The 22,959-nt window shown below is 30.2% G+C and overlaps 1 protein-coding gene across 5 annotated transcripts in view; it reads right to left on the bottom strand.

Annotated features, from left to right (window-relative positions):
- LOC129909904 (leucine-rich repeat-containing protein 24) overlaps nucleotides 1–22,959 on the bottom strand; it is a 310,525-nt gene that overhangs the window by 67,229 nt on the left and 220,337 nt on the right. For 3 of the 5 annotated variants that reach the window (XM_055987057.1, XM_055987058.1, XM_055987059.1), the window contains one exon: nucleotides 17,583–17,627. The exons of the other annotated variants lie outside the window; for them this stretch is intronic. The gene's annotated coding sequence lies outside the window, so the exon portion shown is untranslated. The remainder of the gene's footprint in view (nucleotides 1–17,582; nucleotides 17,628–22,959) is intronic. 5 annotated transcript variants of the gene reach the window in all.

The raw sequence follows: 22,959 nt of genomic DNA, 5'->3' as shown, positions 1-22,959 counted from the left end.
AAACATAAATAGAAGAGATCCCAAAATTGTGATAAATTTAAAAAAAATGCATGAAATAGCGTAATTAGAGGTCTTAAAGTGTGTTTTACTAAATTGGCATTTTTTGGACTTTGATCTCAATTTTTTTGATTTTTTTGTAACGAATATGAATCTATGAGTTCTAAATCTTTAATCTAACACCTTTTTGACATGAATTTAGCCCAATTTCTAGCTTATATACTGTTTTGAAAATTAAAATTCTATTTTAACCCTCATTCTTTCCGCCATTTTGGAGCCGCCATTTTGAATAAAAAAAAGTTGGCAGCTTTTTCGTATTCTCCATACTATAATCATTCAGTGTACCAAATTTCATGACTTTTCGTCCAGAAATGGCCGTGCAAATGAATTTTGTCGCCAAAAACGTCAAATGGCACCACTGTGCGGCGCATCGTTGAAAAATATCTAAACATTGCATTCATTAATATTCTTCTTCCAAGAGATGAGTACGGAACGAAAGGAGTACCCTATCTTTCTAAGGCATCTTGTGGTGATGCTTAGGTTTTGTTTGTATAATAATTTAATTATCTATAGCAGCACCAGAAGTTTATATATATTTCTACAAAAAATGAAAAAAACAACAACAACAAAACAGGAGAGGGAGTTTATAAAGATCGTTTACATCGAATTGAGTACAAAAGCGCATGTAAGCCGAAATGGAACACATGACGGAGCCGAGTCAGAGTCAAAGTCTGTTCCAGCATCAAAACATTAACTTAACATCAACACACACAGAAGTTTCTCACTTTAAGATGAAAACTGATACTCTTTTTGTAATCAAGATGTCGAAGATTAATTTAACGCCATTGCGAGAGCGAGAGTACTGAACGCGAATGAGTGCCATATGATACACTCTTTGGTGGAGGCAAAATGAAGTGGAATCTGGAATAGCTCGAGGGTGTTTTAGCGTGATGGAATGTGTCTTTAGTTACGAAAATATTTTAGATATTTTTTATTTTTTAATGAAAACTTAAGTCTACTTATATGGGTTGTTGTGGTGTTGTTTGAAAAGTTTGCGTAATTCGTCGGTGGAAACTATGCGGAGTGTTTCATTTGAAAAGGAAGACATAGTTTCGACAAGTTTAAAGAACAGATGTATGACAAACTGGAAAACAACATGTTACTTGTGTGGTTTTGTAATATGCTCTTACATAAGAAGAATTTTTCATGATTTTGAAACTCAAATGTTTTGCTAAAAAAAAGTTTTGTTGTCAATAAAACTGTCAACTTGTGCTCTTCTAGATGTTCAAGAAATATTTATGAAAACTAAACAACTGGGTCGCATATGAAATGTTTTGACATGTCACATGTAAAGTACTGATTATTCAATGTCATCATAAGCCTTTATGTGGCCTTGGCCGACATGCCATCTGTTTAGTGCATAAAGAACTATTGTAACTTGATGTATATCAAATTGGAGAAACATAATTTATGAGGTCTCGAAAACCAAAAAAAAGGGGAACCTTGAAAACAGAGAAAACTTTACTATTAAAAAAAAGTAATTGGTTCATCATAAATCTCCTGGAAGCCACAGGACAGCACGACTTTTTAGACATAAAAATTATTATTATTATTTTTTTGTGCCAACATAGAAAAACACACATGGCCTGAATTTGTTTTTAAATTGCCAAATCGTGAGGATATCAGTGAAAGTCGTTTAAAAGTTCCTTTATTTTTTTTTCTATCCCTTCGGTTTTTTTTTTATTTTTCTAGGTCAAAAATTTTAGATATCCTCTATTTCCAAGAAAAAAAGAAAAAAATTAAACTCAAATTGGAACTTTAATATAATAGGGATCAAGATTATTCCACACGGACCTTTCTCAATTTTTCAATAAAAATTATGAGACAGAGAAAAAAAAAATAAAAGTAGATCAACTGATTTTGGTGTCGCTGAAGCTGATGGTGTGTCCCACACGTTTTTTTACCTTCATTTATTTTAATCTTTTTTGCCCTAATCCAAATGACATTTTGTGTAAAAACGATGACAAACACAGTGGGACAATGAATGATATTTATTTGGAATAAAATGTACGAAATGAAAAAAAAGACTGGTAATGGTATGGGTTTTGAAAATCATTAATTTTTGTAGAAACTATCTTACGGCTAACAAGTCGTCTAACTAATTGGTATAAACTGGTCTTATGCACTCAAAATATTGAACACGCTAAAGACTCTACCCTCTTAAATAATACCATCAACATCATTATGCGGCAAGAGACATTTTTTTCATAATGTTTGGTATGAAAAATCATTTAACAATTGGTATAAACTAATAGTCTAATCCATTCCTAATGAAGAACATGAGACTGCATTTAACAAAAAAAAGTCAAAAATAAAGACTAAACAAAACTCTTTAAATTGTTCTTTGAAATGTCATTTCATTTCGTATAAACTAATTGGTCTTTCTAAATATTGCCACTTAATATTAAAATTGTATACACTACAAACTTTTAAAATCACAAATTTATTGCGTATAAACTCTTATAATACGCAAGAACGTCTAAATCTCTATTTTTTCAAAGTCATCTGGTGATTGGTATAACACTGAAACAATATTGTTTTATTGAAAGAAATATATATTGAAAATAAAAACCAGTAAGTGGAAGTTATTTAAAAAAAAAAAAAAAAAAACAAAACAAAAATACTTTACACTTTTTTACAATTTACAATGTGGTATTAATTGGTCTAATTTGCTTAGATCATTTTGCCGTAATCATGTTAATGATTGGTATAAACTGATTAAGTGTATTTAACAAGTTATTATACAATAAATTCTGTCTCTTTTTTCATATCTTTTAAGAAAATTCATCTGCTGATTGGTATAAACTAGTCTAATGCACTAAGAAAATTTAAACGTAAATACAATTTACCTTTTTCTTCTCCTCGTAATATTATCAAAGAATGGAAAAGAAATACTTTTATTATTTTGTAACCATACCTTTTAAATGGTATAAACTGCTATAATGTACACAGATTCTTCAATATATGCCCCTCTTACGTGTGAAGAGTTAGGAATTTAAAAATATAAAAGGAAACTTAATGTGTTATTATCCACGTTAAAGGTCTGTTATGCCAATGCACTGATCTTATTTGCATGACCATCCAAAATTTGCTTATTTGTAATATTTGGTAAATGTACATGGAATGCCTTAATCTGTCTAAGGAAAAATGATTAGATATATTCATGCATTCATGTTCGGGTTCGTAAAAAAATTGTTCTGATGCACTGAGAATATTAAATATTGATTATATTAGGGTGTCAAATGCTACAAGGTTATTTAAATTAAAGAGATATAAAATCTATCATGAATATTTATCCCCGGATTGGTCTAATGCTGAAAAATGTATATGCTAACGCTATTTAAATCCAGAAAAGCCAAACAAAATATCTGTCGATTGGTATAAAATCAGAATATGGAATATTTAATAAAAATACGATTTGTACATATAAACTGGTCTAATTTGCTCAGTATATGAAAAGCTTATTGAACTATTTTTTTTTTTTTTAATCTTTTAATGCATCAAGTTATAAATCATAAATATGCTGAATGGTGTAAATTGGTCTAAAGTACTTAGAATATCGAATAAACACTTCAAAATGCTAGCATGGCTGCATTGGCATGCAAAATAAGTTTAAATATTTAAAACTTTCTTCAAAAGTTATTTTCAGATTGGTATAAACTGGTCTAATGCACTCAAATTTAAAGTGAAAAGTTTTCTTCTTGGTTTAATATTTAATGAAATTAATAATATTCCATTTTTAAACAATTTAATCCCACTATGAAGCGGGTGGTAGTGAAAACAACGATGTCAAATCCTTTTTTCTTTTTTTTGGTTCTTTTCTATAATAAAGAACATTCCGTTGTTGAGACACTACCGGCACCATCTGCACGTACATCTGTTCTTTGTTTTCGGGTTAAAAATTCATTGGAGGCATCAGCGAAGCAAACTACTTCTATTGATGCTGCTGCTGCCTCCAAACGAGAGAAGGAAATCTCCCTTAGGACAGGAGGTCGACAATAAATATTCCGTCTTCGAAAATTCCACAGAGAAAAATCAACTGTGTGCAGCACTCTCTCACTCGATTTGGTGGAATAGTGTATAGTTTGAACACGAGAATCTATTTTAAGGTTCAACCAAATAAGGAAATCCCAAGCTGTAGGCACATCACATACCACATCCACAGAGTCTCTATACACATAGACACATTCCTCTATAAGTTTTTGGTGCACCATAAACCTAGAGCAAAAGGCAGATATTTGAGGAAGACACAACACATAGTGTGGTATGGCACGTCTGGCCTGGATTATAGAACGAACGAGAGGATAGTGAAGCACGTAGGACGTGGATTCATTTAGTTTATGAATTCAAATCTTCCCAAAAGCAAATAAACCGAAAAATTTTCCAAAAGATACACAAACACAAACACATACGAAGAGTATTTGATTTTATAGTTCGATTATATTATTCTTTGAAATTATTTTATCTTTTTTTCATTCTTTTTTTTTTTTGGTTTTGAAAAAGGAGAGGACCAAAAAAGAGGTTAAGATCGAAAACTATTGATTTGTGCTTTGTGGCAGTTTAAGAAATCGTTAAAAAGGCACTAAACTGGAACTGGGACTGCTGAGAGACTATTTGGTATTAATTTTTAGGGATCAAAGAAACACCCAAGGGGAAATTTGATAAAGTTGGTGGCGGAGATTGAAAAATTAAGTGGAAATATATGAAAACTTAAAAAGACATTATGGTTTCTTTTTTTTTTTTTTGTAGGAGGGAGTGAGTAGGTGGGTTTTTTGGATTTTATTGAGGAAAGTATATAAATGCAATCAAGAAAGTTCACTATGAAATGTGTTTTGTACGGAAATTGGGAAAATTTTGTGGTTTGAAAGGATTTTAAACGAATGCCCTGAGGTTTTTTTGTGTGGAATTTGTAGTATTGAACATTAGGGAAATGGAGTATTTAGTGGGAAATATAACCATTACTGTTTTAGCAAATGAAGTGTATCCTATAATATCAAAAAATTGTCCAAACACTTTTTTAATAGTGTTGGTACTAACTGTAGGTATTGGAAGAATCGATACAAAATTTTTGGTGAAAGGAAGACGGGAAACTTTAGCGATATTATTGAAAAAATTATGAAAGTTCTCCACGATAAGATTGGTGGAGAATTTAGAAAGGATAATATCTTGGGTTTCATAAGTTGCAATTCCAAAAGAAACCTTCTATTTTGGAAGCCCCTACCAGCTGTTACGATAACTTTTACTGACTTTTAGAAGGCCTTTGTTGACTTATTCATTAATAAAAGAGTGCAGCTGTTTCAGTAGATTTTACTGCTTATTTTTGGTAATCTTTACCGACGGTACTGTTACCCTATATCGACAGTTTCAGTACTATTGACTGTTTCGGTACATTTTACTTCGTGGACCTCATCTAACTGTTTCGATAGTCTCTACCGAATATTCGTTAACCTCTTGTAACCTTGACAAAATGTTAAGATACTCTCTACTGGTCGCGGTATCTTATATTGACTCTTTCGGTACACTAACTGTACAGACTGATATGATAGCATCTACTGACTATTTCGGATGCATTTTGATATAAAAAAGACTGGTATAAAAGCGGATATTTGGTGGTTGTAAAAATGATGGTGTTGATAGTTGTGCCTTGTTATTAAGAATATATATGTTTGAAGTACCTAGTGAAATTACAGACAGGAAAAAGAATAATAATGTACTTTTTACTCAATCCAAAGTGCTGTAAATGATTTAATGTAATCAATCGATATATAAAGTTAAGGCTAATATGTACTGAGTACAAATGTATGTACTGATTACTTACTGATGTACTCAAAAGAGGTTTTTTTTAACAATTCTGAATGTTTTTAGTACAGAATTATGTACTCAGTAGAGGCATACTGTACTCAGCACAGAGTTTTGTATGTACCTTACGATTACATATTTGTATAAATTAAGAATACACTTGTATGTTGTGTGTTGTCACTACACCCACTATAGGCCTGAAACACTTTCGGCACATTAACCAAAGTTCAACTGATACTGACACTTCTAAGAAAATCTGCAATCAGTATACATTAAAGATTAAAGTCTTTACTGAATACTTAAAAATTCAAATTCAAAGTCTGTACTCTTTACTTAAGTAACTATAATCAGTACATTAAGCTTGTACTGAGTACTTCAATACCTTTATGTACTCTGCATACATAGCTTGTATTGTCTAGAAAAAAAATTACTTAGTACATAAATCTTTATTGAGTAGGAACGAGTGTTATGTACCTATTGTACTGTATATGAAATGCATTGAGTGCAGTATTGCACTCTTTAAAAGAACGAAATGATGCAATCCCGTGTATACTTCGGTGATAATGTGTTGAGTTTGTGTGCTTTACCTCAGTGTGACTTAAATCAAATATAGTTTGCAATGATAATGGATTGTTGGCAGAGTCTTTCAATATAAAGAAGATTCAAAGACTAAAAAACTTATTCAAAGGAAACCATTCATGGGGAGAGGAACTTTAGCGCCCGTCTGCGCAGTTAATTATCATCATCATTATCATCATTTTAATCCTCTAAACTCTAAAGGGCACCATATTTGAAAACATTTCATAGCCTATACCTAGAATACAAGCAAGATGCATTCAACGAAACCTCATTTGTCAAATTATGATTAGTAGTTAAGAAGTTATGAGGGAACATACATACTCACATCCACATACTTCTACTTTTTTCAAATTTTCATGTTCGGAATCCTTTGCATGACTGCCAAATTCTCATTAATTCTGGTAAAATACAAATGATATACTGTGTTAATTCTATATTAATAGTTCTCTATTCTTGGTATGGTAACCCAACACCAACGTTTGCTCAATCATATCTTTGTCAATAATATCATAATTTCCAGAATAAAGAAGTAATTTCCAAATAAAATATGGAAATAATTAATGTTAGAATATAGATGTCACCAAAAGATAATAAACGTCATTTAAAAAAAGATACACAACAAAACTGAGAAAGACAACAATATTTTGCAAAGATCCAAAAGTCCAAAGTCATTGATATATTAACTTCGAAAGAGACGCGACTTTTCAAAAAAAAAAAGAATTCTTTGTGTCAAGATTAAATTTCAATCATTATTTCTTATTTTCTTCAAATCTCTCTTGATTTTCTGATTTTCATTTTAACGACATTTAACTGTCAACACAGAGGAAAACTAAATGTATCTTCGGAGAATGTCAGAAAGGCAGAGCTCTAGAAAGCGATATGTCTATCGATTTATTTGCATTAAGACATTGATGTCTTTGAAATCATCCATCGTTGTGACATTTTAGAAAACCGAGATAGAATTCTTTTGGGAAATGGATCTTCTTCTGCTTCTTCAATTATATATCGATTCGAAAGGAAGACAAACTTGAAGGATGTTGATTTCCTTTCAAAAATATATATTTTTATTGAGTCTTTTTATGGTTCCATAATATAGATTCTGAATGTTTCAACACAACTGCCATGTGATTAATGTTTGTTATAAAGGACATTTTACTTATACAAAGTGCGTGAGCGTAAGCACGTCGTCGTACATCGAAAGACACCAAATTGTCTGTTGAATTATTCTATACTTGTATATCTCGTAACTCGTCATAAAGGAAATTAGTTTGAAATTTGTAATATTACATTTGTCATCATTCCATCAACATATTCCATCATTAAATATGTACGACATTTTCTACACATGTTTTGTTGGAAGTATAACTAAACTTCAAAGCGACAACATTATGATTTGATAATCAAATTATTACTACAAAATTAGTCTCTTCACTCTCTGTACTCTGTAGTTAACGACGTAATTTTTCAAAAGATGAATAGAAAATTACAGTTAATTAGGTAATCAGAGAGAGAGAGAATTTCTATTGTTGATGCGGAATATAGGCTGGCAACAATGGCGATTTATTTAAAGATTTGTTATCTTGTTTTCTGGCTACAACACACAAAAATCCATTGTTACAAATGTCATTTTCATTTATGAAAAATTAGTGGAAAATGGCTGACGGTTTTTAAGTTTGAGGATAAAAAAGATGATTATCTTATTTGGGAAAAATCACATTAATGTAAAATGTCAACCCAGCAAATCATTGTTTCTATTGTGTTGATAAGTAGAGCAAGTAACCTTATATATTTTTTTCATTATTAGTTGGCATGATTGTCAATTTACAATAAAAAAATAAATGGGATCAGTAAATTTTGTTTTATTTAATGACCTAAAAACACAAAGAAACATTTAAGATCTAATCGCTATAATTTAAAATTCTGAAATTGCTGTCAAATAGAAGATCAGCTTATCTGAAAATGCAATAAAAACTTAGAATTTTCCCTTTAACATTGAGGAACTTCAAATTGACAGTTTTTTTGAAAAGAAAAACTAATTCATGGTGTTGGAAGGCAAAATTAAATTTAAAAGTAAATCAGCCCTTTCTTCGATTAAGATTGGCTTTCGAAAAAATACAAAAGTACTGAAAAAGATAGTGAAATTTCGATATGTAATTCATTCTTTATTAAGTTTAAAATTGGTATGTATACTTTCTCTCTACTTTATTCCTTCTATATTAGGTATTCTTTCTTAATTCTTTATCGTTAATCGTTAAGTTAATATGAACTGTAATGTGCGAAGAACTCCAAGGTTTATTTTCATTTTTAAAATAAATTGAAAAAAATTGAAGGATGTAAAAAATCAGAAAAAAAAAATACATTTTCACAAAGTTTTACTGACATTTCAGTTATGAAAGCACTTCTGTTCTCTTATCTCATTTAAGCCTAAAGAAAAACAATTTTACATTTACATTTTATAAAAAACGAAGACGTCAACAAACCACACATTTTTCTAAAGTTCTGCTTTGTTAAAATTCAAAAATCTGTATATATTGGAAAAAAAAGAAAAAAAAAAAAAAAAAAATTAAAAAAAGCTTACGTGCTACCTTGCAAAAACACAACTTTATTTTCCACTTTGGAACTTTCGCAATTGTTTGTTGTTTAACTATAGAAAACATTTTTCAAAATGCATAGACTGACTTTCTTGCCATTGCGATCCGTATCCGCAGTTGGCGTTTAAATTTATTACAAAAACAACACGCAGATGCCAATAGGAATTAGTGATGGGAACTATCGAATGATTTGAACTATCGCATAGTTCATTCATTTATTCATTCGAATAAAAACTATCGAATAAAACTATCGAATAGAAACTATCGAACAAACTATCGAATAAACTATCGAATAAAAACTATCGTATAAAGAGACTATTCAAAGTGCCTGGCTACACAGTGATTTTTCAATCGATTGAAAAATCACATGCGGTGGCTACACACTGTTGTGCCCAATCACGTTCCACTTTTACATTTTCTAGGAACAAATGTCAAAAAGAGGAAAAATTTAGCAATGGAACTGTACTGCTCTCAGAAAATTCAGTTCCCTTCATGAGCATCTTCCCCCTTCACTCTTCATCCCTCTTGCCTACAAACTCACTGCTTTGGCGATTGAAAAATCACCGTGTAGCCAACAACAAATGAAAAAACTATCGTTTAAGAAAACTATTCAAATGAAAAAACTATCGTTTAAGAAAATTATTTGAATGAAAAAACTATCGTATAAAAACAACTATTCGAATAAAAATAGTAACTAAACTATTCGAATGAAAAAACTATCGAATAAAAAACTATTTGAATGAAAATAGTAACTAAACTATGAGAAAACTATCGTATAGAAAAACTATTCGAATGAAAAAACTATCGAATAAGAATAATGTTCAAAAGAAAATATTATCAAATAAAAAAAACTATTTTAATGACAAAACTATCGTATAAAAAACACTATTCGAATGAAAATAGTAACTAAACTTTCGAATGAATGAATGAATGAATAAATGATTTAAAACTATCGAATGAATGAATATTTTACAACTATCGATAGTTTGATATTTTTTATTCGATTGTTCCCATCACTAATAGGAATAGAAGCTAAACCAAGCTGCGGATAAAATTTCGAAAAAGTATATAAGTTTACGTTTCGCTTTCTATTGGTGCGTGCTATACATTTTTATCCAGTGTTGATATTTGGGAAATCCTACTACGGATAGTTTTGCTAAAAAAACACGCATATTGACAACTACTTAGAAACGAGGTTATGTGATACAAAATATTTATTCTCTTATTACATTTTTTTAATATTCATTTTTTTTTTATAAATTTATAATAAATTCTTAACTATTTTTAAAAACAGAATTATGAAAAGCGGATTAAAAAAAAATAATTTTTACACTAACTCTATTGAATGATCTAAGTTATTAATGTTTCAATCAATTATTCTGAATAGTACTTATTAGTTTGTCCATGGTTGAATTTTAATTCGCATGCAGGCTCAAAAGTCTCAAATGTACAATGTACATAAATGCAAACAATTGCTCTCTAAGTTTCAAGTTTTCGAAATAATTTTCAATGTTTCTATAGAAAATACTAGCTGACCCGGTGGACTTCGTTCCGCCATTTTTTGTATTTATTTTTAATTTTCGACTCTATAATCAGTTAACATTTTAAATGAAAAAAGGAAATCAAAACTTGAAAAGTTCGTAAAACGAGTTTAAAAATATTCACTTTCAAACTTTTAGCAAAAGTGGCCTATGTAAAATATGGCCTATGTTAAAAACGGCCAAAAAACTTGGGACAAAAAAACTTGTTTTTCCCGTTATTCGGTCAAAAATCATTTTAAAATTTAAAAATTTGTAAATGCTTGCTCATGACTATAGCCTATATTTCCTATAAGCTTGAGATTTTTTGGAGGCTTATAAAAATTACAAAAAAAAAACTACTCAAAAATGTCCCTAAAAATTAGTTGTTTTTCAAAAATTCAAATTTCAAAATCCAGGGCCTATGAAAAAAATCCGTATAAGACGCCTAAATTTTTTTCTTAGTATCTTTGATTGTAGCATGTGCTTTAGACGCGAGTAGTCGCTTATTTTGTTGCTCCGGATAAAAACAGTAAAATCCACATTTTCCTTGCCTATTTTTTAAGAAACGCGAGTATTTTTTACTGCCAGTGTCGTTTATTATTGGTAATTCATACTAAAATATTCTGCCGCCTAAGTCATAATAATATATAATAAAAAAGTGAAAATCTTATTTTATTTAATGAATTATAAATGCACACGTTTCTCTAAAACTCTGCCCTGTATAATCGTCAAAATCTACTCTCTCTTAAATGAGCCTGGTGCAAACAACTCTTAATTAAAAAGAAACTCTTAAATAAAAAAAAAAAAAAATAACTCTTTATTAAAATCATCATCGAAAGTGTTTCTCCCACCATCTGTTATTATGAGCCCCACTGGTGATGTGACACGGTCACAAGATAAAAGTACACCTTCATCTGCCCATGTAACCAATGACATTTCACCGAAAAGTTCGAAAAATGACATCACATTACTTTCCCTCGATTCTTTTAAAAAACAATTGACAAAACAAATTCTTCTTCTTCAACGCAACCTAACCGAAAAAACCCGTTCTGGATTAGTCACCATGATTGAAGAGATTAAAGTTAGCCTGGAGCAAAGATTTTCTCTAATTGAAGGTTCCATCTCTACATTAAGCTCTCGTGTCGATAGCATTGAGAGCCAGCTGAATAGTAAGTTGTATGAACAAAACACACACATACTTTCTCTTGAGAATCAGCTTACTCTTATGGCGAAGAAAGAGATAGCGTCTGATATGGTTTTGGTTGGTGTCCCAAAATTGCCAAATGAGAATCTAAAATCTATTTTTGAAGAGTTCTGCAAAACAATTAGCTGCAAGCCACCTCTCATAAACCAAGTTTTCCGCGCTGCGCTGTCAAGAAAGAGTCAATCAACGTGAGTAATCCACACAACAAAACCATGAAAGAATCTCCTTCACCAATTATCACTAAACTCTCGAGCTGTTTTGAAAGAGATGTCGTCATGAAATCATCATCTAATTACCGCAAGATGAAAAACAGAGAACTACGCTTGAGTGACTTTGCTGCTATTTAAACGAAAGCTTAATTAAACAATCTCGTCTTCTCCTCCAAAGTGCAATTGGACTCAAGCGAAAACAACAACTCTTCTCCGCTTACACAAATCGTGGTAATGTTTACATTAAGAAGTTCCCCACCAGCGCAAGTCACTTAATAACATGATTAGACGATCTACATACTGCTGCAGCTGCGACATCAAAAATTTAGCTTTATCTACTCTTATGATTTTTCATCTGTTTTCTTTTTCTATTCTATTTTCAATGTCGTGTTACCCCTATTTAACATATAAAATCATTAATTTTTTAGCCTAAAACCTTCTACTCTTATTCCCCTTTGATTTAAAAAAAAAAATAAGCAAAATAAGTTAGCCGGTGTGGCCGAATAGCGAACGTACAAAAAACCAAACTTTAATATACAGGGTGTCCCAAAAGTAATGGATCAAACGAAATATGCTGATAGGCCAACTTTAGGGCTCTCAGAATTAGGTAACTTGTTCATCCCAAATCCTTACGGTTTTCGATTTAATGCAGTTTTTGTGAAATTTCGAAAAATCCCGACTTTGCAACAGTATTTTGCTTCCTCCGCTCACAATTGATTTTTGTTTTTTACAATTCTTTCACTAAAACATTGCCTAATAATAAGAAATAATTAATTAATCAAAATATTTTTCATTTCATACGCCATTTTGCTGCAAATTAATTAACAGTTCCATGTTTTATAAAAACTCAATTTCTTTCTTTTATTTCAGAGCAACACCCTGAAAAAAATTTTTATGGTGTGGCACTAGTTCATTATTTTGAAAACTTGCCATGTTATTGCAGTTTTCAAAAATGTATAAAAGTTTCCAAAGTTGAAGTTAGAACTGAAGATATTACAATTTAAAAGCAACAAAACAGGGTTTTTCAGAGAAAAATAACAAAGAAAAATAAACACATTTTCTCAACTGTTGTTTGTTTATTTCCTTTTGAACAAAAGCCTCGATTTTTGTTTGTTATTTTGCTCTGAAAACTTCTGTTTTTTTGCATTCAAATTGTAATATCTTTTGTTCTAATTTCAACTTTGGAAATTATTATACATTTTTGAAAACTGCAATAACACGACAAGTTTTCAAAATAATAAACCAGTGCCACACCATACAAATTTTTTTCAGGGTGTTGCTATGAAATAAAAGAAAGAAATTGAGTTTTTATAAAACATGGAACTGTTAATTAATTTGCAGCAAAATGGCGTATGAAATGAAAAATATTTTGATTAATTAATTATTTCTTATTATTAGGCAATGTTTTAGTGAAAGAATTGTAAAAAACAAAAATCAATTGTGAGCGGAGGAAGCAAAATACTGTTGCAAAGTCGGGATTTTTCGAAATTTCACAAAAACTGCATTAAATCGAAAACCGTAAGGATTTGGGATGAACAAGTTACCTAATTCTGAGAGCCCTAAAGTTGGCCTATCAGCATATTTCGTTTGATCCATTACTTATGGGACACCCTGTATATAATAGATTGATACCCAAGAGGAAAACTTATTGGCCAAATTTGAAGATTTTCTACTTTTATTTATATTTTTATTATATTTTTGATTAATATTAAATTGAAAATTTAGTTGCGAGGGATAGGTGAAAAGATAGAGACTGAAAACTTGGAAAATATTTTTTTCCATTTATTGCGAGCCGTTTGATCCCATTTTTGATCAAAATAAGGTAGACTCTTTTATAATTATTTAAAAAAGAACCTTCAAATAATTATTTTTTTTTTAGGTGAAGTTTATGTTTTGGAAAAAAATAAACTGCAAAATTTAAATAATTTATTATTATTAATAATTACAGTTTTCAAAAACTGTGATTTCTGAGATTACTGAGATATAACCTACTCAAACAGAAAAAAATTGATTTTTATTTATAGTCGAGTCAAATTAGGCATAAAATTTGTAAAATCTCGGAATCCAGGGAAAGTCGATGCATCTGAAAAACGAGTATAGGACTGCTTTATAAAAGGGTCAAATAAGAAAGTTAAAAAAAAAAATTTCACCGCTCTCGATTACAACAGTTTTTATGGACCGTTAACTGTCATTCCGTATGCAAGCGTTAATCGGAATTGCTGTCTCATTTTAGATTTTGATCAAACTTTGTAGGGATGTTCTCTAAGACTGTAAGGAAGCAAATCCATGATGATTTAATTTTAAGTTTCGTGGTTTCCCCGCTATTCGCATTCGAACTTTTTCAGAAAGTCATTTTTATGTTATTATAACTTTGCGTCTACTAAAGATATCTTTTTGTTTGAAACGCCATTTTATAGCTTAAGAATAGTAATTTTTGAATATATAATAAAAAATTACGTAATAATTATCCCTGAATTAAAAATAATTTTTGAAAAACTGGTAATTTTGCTGATTTCTCATGGTTTTTGACTGGCTCCAGAACCTTGGCTATTATATGTAGGAAGCTTATACTTACCAAATATTAAATATAGATATTTTTCAACAAATTACATCTAAAATAAACTCGATGGCTGTACTCCTTATGCAAAAATTTTAAGTTCAAAGTTTTGAGTTTTTTGAAAAAATATTTTTTTTATACTATAATTTTTTCGATTTGACTAAAGATAGAAACATGAAACTAACAGTGTGTTAAGTTGAAACTTTTAACTTTAAGTCCTCTAAATAAAATTGTGTTATTTTCATATCTTCTTAGTGTACCGCTTGTTTGAAAATTCGCAAAAATGCTAAAAAGCCAAAATAACCCTTACTTAAGGCTATGATTGCACTATGTTTGACATAAGATAGAAGCATGAAATTAATAGTATATTTAGTTCGTACTCTTAACTTAACACACTGTAAGTTTCACATTTCTTCGTTTAGTCAAATCGTAGAAAATGACAGTATAAAAATTAGCTTTTTTTAAATACTCAATACTTTGAACTTAAAATTTTTGCATAAGGAGTACAGCCATCGAGTTCATTTTAGATGTAATTTGTTGAAAAATATCTATATTTAATATTTGGTAAGTATAAGCTTCCTACATATAATAGCCAAGGTTCTGGAGCCAGTCAAAAACCATGAGAAATCAGCAAAATTACCAGTTTTTCAAAAATTATTTTTAATTCAGGGATAATTATTACGTAATTTTTTAATATATATTCAAAAATTACTATTCTTAAGCTTTAAAATGGCGTTTCAAACAAAAAGATATCTTTAGTAGACGCAAAGTTATAATAACATAAAAATGACTTTCTGAAAAAGTTCGAATGCGGGTAGCGGGGAAACCACGAAACTTAAAATTAAATCATCATGGATTTGCTTCCTTACAGTCTTAGAGAACATCCACACAAAGTTTGATCAAAATCTAAAATGAGACAGCAATTCCGATTAACGCTTGCATACGGAATGACAGTTAACGGTCCATAAAAACTGTTGTAATCGAGAGCGGTGAAATTTTTTTTTTTAACTTTCTTATTTGACCCTTTTATAATGCAGTCCTATACTCGTTTTTCAGATGCATCGACTTTCCCTGGATTCCGAGGTATAAAGCTAATTTGACTCCACTATTATTTGCTTCGTTATACCTACATATATTTTTTTTTTTTTACAAAAAAATCAAAATTTCTAAACCTTTTAATTTTTCTACAAACTAAAATATATATCAAAATATCAAACAACAATACTATCCCCTTCAAGATCAAATCAAAAATGCGTCACCGGAAGATGTTTTTGAAAAGGTTTGATTTTCTCAAAAAAGATCGACTTTGATAATTTTTTTTTAAATACCCTAAAAAATATCGTAATAACAAGTTCTGGGGATGATTTTTGTGAAATAATAATAATAATAATAATATCTAACTGTTATGCCTGATGCCCTTTCAAACCACATATAGGTAAGGTATTTAAATTGTTGCTGGTGATGTTTTAATTTTTTAGTCGACTCGTATTCGAAAAATATAAAAGGTGAAAACCTACCTCAAATTTTGAAAGGCTCAAATCAAATCGAATAATTTTACGATAGAATTTGTAAAAAAAATATGTAGACACAGTCGACTTGGTCTTATCGGAACAAATTTGCATTTAGAATTTTAAAGCCCCAAAAAATTCAAACAAATTCGACCTTAAATGAAGGTCTTTTCATATAAATACCCCTCTTTTACCTCCCTCACACATCAAACTCAAATAGAACTTATGTACACACACACAAGGATCTCCCCAATTTTAAACGATTCAAACTCTTAGCATAAATTTAAGTAACTCTTATCCAACACTCTTATGGTTTTTCACATCATGGTTGGGTACTCAAAATGCCAGAACTAACCAACACCAAAACTTTATAAGCCTTAACAATCTTCTACTGTTACTTCAAAAAAAAAAAAAAAAAGAAAAAAGAAACCATCCCAATAGACCCATTACACACCGCTCATAAATGTTGAAATTATGTTTTTACTAATCTTATACCTACAACCCGAACCCACTCCCTTGGGAACAATTCCAACAGAAAAAGTCCCAGAAAACACATTACACAGGGCTTGCATAAATAAATTCCCAAAGAATGTAAATCGGATGTAATTTAGAATGTGTTTTCCATTTTTTTTAGTTTGTTTCCTTCTATATAGCTACTTTTTTCCTTCAATTTTTTTTTTTTACTATATTCCTGTGCAAATATCCTTTAACCACCATCCTCCATTTCCCAGAATCAGCCTCATAGTTCAGAGTAGAAAAAATAACGAAAATAAAAAAAAAAAAAAAAAAAAACAAAGTGTTGGCAGAAAACTTGTCCCTCAGCGAAAATATCACTGACCTAGTTCGAAAGTAGTTGATGGTGTTTCTTGTTTTTTTTTTTGCTTTCTTTTTTTTTCGTTTACGCCGTATTTTGAAATGCAGAGCAAACCAATTTGCACCATTTCAAGTATAAAACTTTTTTGGTTCTTCAGTTGCTGCTGTAAAGGTACCTTTTCTAGGAGAGTAGAGGAGAAAAGGCGATGACCGTGTTCAACGAAGACGTCGACGACGACGATGATGATGATGAAGACTTTGACTACTTCAAAATGTGTTGGTTGTTGCACTAAAAAAAGGTTAGGCGAAGGCGTATAATGTTATGCATAACATTTGCTAGCCTATATTTGAGAGTTCTGTCCTGGAGCAGAGCAGAACATCAACATCATCACGAGAGCCAAAAACCAAAAATTCAACTGCTACTGCAACAACTGGAGGCCGTTTAAACACCAAAAACTAGCTCTATACAGAGCACAAGCATCCCGGAAGTGTATATAAGCAAAAACTTATATATTCTCTTTCAATTGCATGTTTAGTTGTGAATTGCTTTTTTGGCCAAACATTCTCTCAATGTGATAAAGTTTCTATTTTTAAGTATAAGAATAACAACAACAAAATAGACCAAACACCACAAATATAATAAAAGTTTCATACTCCTCCTACTACATTCTACTGATTTGCATATAGGAGACAATGTAAAACAAAAAAGGGAGTTATAAGAAAATTAAAATAACTTGGAACTTACCCCAACTGATGTCCTTTGTAGTGTTGTTCATGTAAGATGAAAGTTCTGTTAGGAAAAAACAAAAAATAGGAGGAAATTATTTTGAGGAATTTGACAAAACTGACAGAATTTTTATTGTTTTTTTGCTAGTTTCAAGGACGACACAGTAAAGTTTAAAAGTTAAGTAAGTTTTTTAGAGTAAACATAAAAAAGTTTAAGACTCAGGTGGTTTTTTTATCTTGCGTGTTGATATTAAAAAACTTGTTGTTTTTGGAAAAAGATTAATGCACATTTTTTGCATGCAACTACTTTAATTTTGTTTGTTATTCAAACTTTTTTTTTTGGGTTTATACTTCTTAGAATTTTTAAATTGCAACTACATATTGACATTGACCTTGATAAATTGAAAATTATTCCTATCTTCGTGACCTTTTTTTTTAGAATTTAAATTCAATCCTAAGTGGGCTTGAGGTCTTGTTTAATCTTTTGACTATCTTTTACTCCGACGTTTCGACTGTGTTTACAGTCTTCTTCAGGGCTTATAATTTAGAAAACAGAATATTTTGTCTTTTAATCTTAAGAGTTCAATCTTAAGAACTTCTAGTAGTCCAAGATCCCAGGGCCGCCAGACATTACTTATTTTCTCAAGAATAAAATGTATGGAATTACGTAGTGCTAGGACATATGTACTGTTAGTGTATGGATACCGGCTACCCTGTGCCGACGGCCATTTTACCGGTAACAGGTGCTAAAGGTACGAAAAATGCGTAGTTACTTTTCATATTTTCTCAAGTCTGATTTTTATATATGATACTCAGGGAACTAATACAATAATTTTTGTAAGCTGCCAGACCCATCGGATGGGCCTAACACCTTGCCAGACACGCATTTTAGTATACGGGAAAGTTAGATTTTATTTTATGGAGGTCTGGGAAAAAATTTATAACACATTTTGACTTCAGGACTCGAAAGAGTATCAAGACACGAGTCAAAACCCACAATCGCATCTAGAGTCATTTGGCCGCCATTTTGTTTTTTTAATAAAAATTTCAATTTTTCACATAACTCACGTATTTTTGAATCTACAGAAAAAAAATTTAAAGCAAACTTGAAGATAATTTAATTTACTACAATATATGTTAAATTACTTTTTTCGATTAAACCTTTGGTTTAAGAGTTAGGGTGGTTTTTTTTTTTTAACCATATTTTCGTTATATCTCTTTTATTTGAGTTTTTTTGAAAATTAACTTGAAGTAAAAGTTGTAGATTTTTTTATTACCTTCAATTATACATTAACGGTTTTTTGATTTGACAGTCCGTTTTTGATCTGTAATAAAAAAAATTCAAAAAGGTTGCAATTTTTTAATATAGGAAAAAGGTTCTAGTACAGGGTAATTTGCATTAGATGTAACAACAACCTAGGCGTGTAGGTTGCACTCAGACAAGAACAAAATCGTATAACTAACACTGCCAGAAACATTCCGACAGCCAGTTTTTTTGCCAGACACCTTAAAGCTTTGAAAAAAATAGTTTAACTTTACTTATTTTCTCAAGCTTCATTTTTGTACATGATACTTGCGAACATGAGATTTTTTTAGATTTTTGACATAAGATATAGAATATCCAAACAAAGATAGAAACAAAAAAATTAGCCTATTAGTACTTATTCCAAGATTGTACCAGGATGTTTTTTAGTGCATATCCCAAAATTTACCTTTTTTTCAAAAAATAAAAATTTTTCATAGATATGAATGTTTTTTTCATTGCATTTTTTTGATTCCTTATATTAATGGATATGAAAACCTTCATGCAAAATTTGGTTCCTCTACCATAACTTTTAAGTGTTTTTCGGTAGTAAGTTTGCAACTGTTATAATAACTTTTTTCAGAGACGTCAGATTGCCTTCATTTTAGATTTTTTGGCATCAGCATTAAAAAATACCTCGTAGACATGCATCATATGTGTATATAATACCATTGTCTATTATTTCTAATTTTGAAAATCTCCTTTCGCGCTTTGACCTTGAAAATCGCGACTCGCGGACATTAGATTTTTCTAGACTTTTGAGGTATGTTATAGAATGCAAGAAGATATTGAGCAAAAAAAATTTCTATTAGCATTCATTCCGAGATTTACCCCGTTTTTTCACCTTATTTTACTGTAGGTATTATTAATAAAAGAACAGATTGTGAAGGGCTCAGCAATATTTATAGTCAGTTTCTTCAAAGAAATATATAAGGTTGAATTTATGTTTAACTTGATTCTGTAAACTAGATTTGATAAGAAATTTTGAATTTGTTATCAAATAACTCTTAAGATTAAAAGACAAAATATTCTGTAAGTATAGAAAATTAGATCTTTAGCATTTATCACGATTTTTCAATTTTCTAAATAACACTGGTCAACAAAATTAAACTTTTTTTTTGTTACAGAAACCAAGGTATACTTTTCTATAGGATTTTGGTGTGCTAAGCTTGAATCCGAAGTCAAAAAAATTCTATCACATCACGTTTTTGAGATAGTCCCGTTAGAAAATCGAAAATTCCGCTTTTTACCAGTTTTCGAGATTATTTCTTAGCTTTTGGTTAGTTGTTTTAGATAAATTTGTAACGGTTTCTAGTAGAACTAAATCTTGTCTTTCTAAATCCGTTTAAATCTTTTAAAAATCTCTTTTCTTCTTTGAGAAATCTGAAGTTGAAATCAACGTGTTTGGTATATCTTATGTTTATTTACTTTTAATAGCGAATCTCGAAAAGTTCTTTGCCAATCGCTTTCAAATTTTGACACAACGTTTCGTTTACATTCCATTAAGTTCTTGTCTTGTTTTTAACAAGAAAAAAATTATATTTTTCTCACTAGTAATTATTTAGTATAACTTATCTGACACAGTCACGCTTTGATGTATCTCACCGCGATTCACCACTTTCGCAGATATAAAAACTTGCAAGATTCAAAATAGAACGTTGTGTCAAAATTTTAAAGCGATTGGCAAAGAACTTTTTGAGATTCGCTATTAAAAGTAAATAAACATAAGATATACCAAACACGTTGATTTCAACTTCAGATTTCTCAAAGAAGAAAAGAGATTTTGAAAAGATTTAAACGGATTTAGAAAGACAAGATTTAGTTCTACTAGAAACCGTTACAAATTTATTTAAAACAAATAACCAAAAGCTAAGAAATAATCTCGAAAACTGGTAAAAAGCGGCATTTTCGATTTTCTAACGGGATTATCTCAAAAACGTGATGTGATAGAATTGTTCTGACTCCAGATTCGAGCTCAGCACCCAAAAAACCTATAGAAAAGTATGTCTTGATGTCTGTAACAAAAACCTTGTTGACCAGTGTAATTAGCCCTGAAGAAGACTGTAAACACAGTCGAAACGTCGGAGTAAAAGATAGTCAAAAGATTAAATAAGACCTCAAGCCCACTTAGGATTGAATTTAAACTTGATAAATAAAAATCGTAGTTAAGGCGACAAAATTTTTTATTTTGGATACCTACTGTAAGTTTTGAAGAAAATTTAAAACTTTTAATAGTTGAGTAAAATTAGGTTTATACCTCGGAATCCAGGGAAAGTCGATGAATCTGTAAAACGAGTATGCGGCTGCATTATTAAAAGGTCAAATAAAAAAGTTAAAAAACCGCTCATGTTACTACAGTTTTGCGTCTTCAATGCAGACCTATATATTAGTTTTACAGTTTCATCGACTTTCCCTGGATTCCGAGATTTTACCAATTTTATGCTTAATTTTACTCGACTATAACTTCTAATTCAATACAAAATTTGCTATTTAAAAATACAGGGGCGAAATCACGGTATACGTTCGTTAACGTATGGTCGCTATATGGCCCTTTCTTTTTCTACTGATTAATAGAGACAGGTATGGTCGTAATCGTGTGCCGTGACTCGACCCTAATATTTCTTTTTTGTATAACGATACTTAATGAACCTTTATTCTATATCCATTTTGTGTTGTTTTTAGTTATTGATACCATTAAAAAAGCTAAAAGGAGTACTTTCGCACTCACTGGTTAAACAGAACTTTTATATAGGTACATTATTTTTGGAATGTAAATAACTCTTAAAACTGCTACTATAATTTAATTTTGCTTATTACCTCCTAAAACATGCTGTATAAAGCTTGTTGCACCGAATCAAGAATGTAGTATCTCTGGTCTAGACTTAGGGTTAAAAAACGTTGTTTTACCGTTATCCATTGCAAGTAGTGATGGGAACTATCGAATAAAAACTATCAAACTATCGATAGTTGTAAAAGATTCATTCATTCGATAGTTTTAAATCAGTCATTTAGTTACTATTTTCATTCGAATAGTTTTTTTTATTCGATAGTTTTTTATTCGATAGTTTTTTTTATTCGATAGTTTATTCATTCGAATAGTTTTTTTATTCGATAGTTTATTCATTCGAAAAGTTTTCTTAAACGATAGTTTTTTTCATTTGAGTAGTTTTTATCCGATACTTTATTCGTTAGTTTTTATTCAATAGTTTTATTCGATAGTTTTTGTTCGAATGAATAAATGAAGGAATGAATCAACTATTCGATAGTTCAAATCATTCAGTTACTAACTATCGATATTTGGCATGGATAGTTCCCATCACTAGTTGCAAGAAATGCAGCTTCGTCAATTTTGTTTTTGTTTACTGCTTTGGAGAACAAAATTATTTCCAGCAATGATCAAAAAAAAATGTGGTTTGGTTATACCACCTAGATTGTATAAGCTGACAGTAAAATTTCAATTCTTAAGAAAATCCGTAATGCTTATTTGAATGTGATTTTTGACGCCTAAAAAGTGGAAATTATCAAATGCAAATCAAAAGTAAAAATTTGAGAATTTTTTTTAGAAAATTGAGGTATAAATTGATAAAAATAAAGAAATAGCTACAAAACTTTTAATTGCATCTTCTAAAATGTTTTAAAGAAAAATGCTTAAAAAAGTCCAAAAACAGTGGGTTTTGAAAGTCCATATTTTATCCAATCTCGAAAGATTTTGATTTTTTCTTTCAGTAATAAAGTTTTTTTTGTAGAAATTTTCTTTAAAAACTCGATTTTTTAAAAATGTTTTAATACATTGAACTTAAACATTTGGAATGACCCAGAAAAGTTGTTCTAGCTTTTGTTGCTTATTTACTCAGCTTTCAGTCGCCGGTTTATTACTCAAGATATAGCCCGGAAACTAAGTAGGCTGGAAAAAACAACGACAAAAAACTTTGAAAAATCATATCTCGAAAATGTATCCATCGTAATTTTTTAAAAAGTGATTTCCGAGTCCCTGAGGTCAAAGTACGTAAGAAAATAATAGTGGGATTGAGTGTCCATTTTGGCTGTAAACCAGTGTAATTACTTCACAACAACACACCAAGTTTTTAATTTC

This window comes from Episyrphus balteatus, chromosome 2, assembly GCF_945859705.1.
Source record: "Episyrphus balteatus chromosome 2, idEpiBalt1.1, whole genome shotgun sequence".
Lineage (NCBI taxonomy): Eukaryota > Metazoa > Arthropoda > Insecta > Diptera > Syrphidae > Episyrphus > Episyrphus balteatus.
The sequence above is the reverse complement of the archived record's forward strand: the minus strand, read 5'-3'. Positions and strand labels throughout refer to the sequence as shown.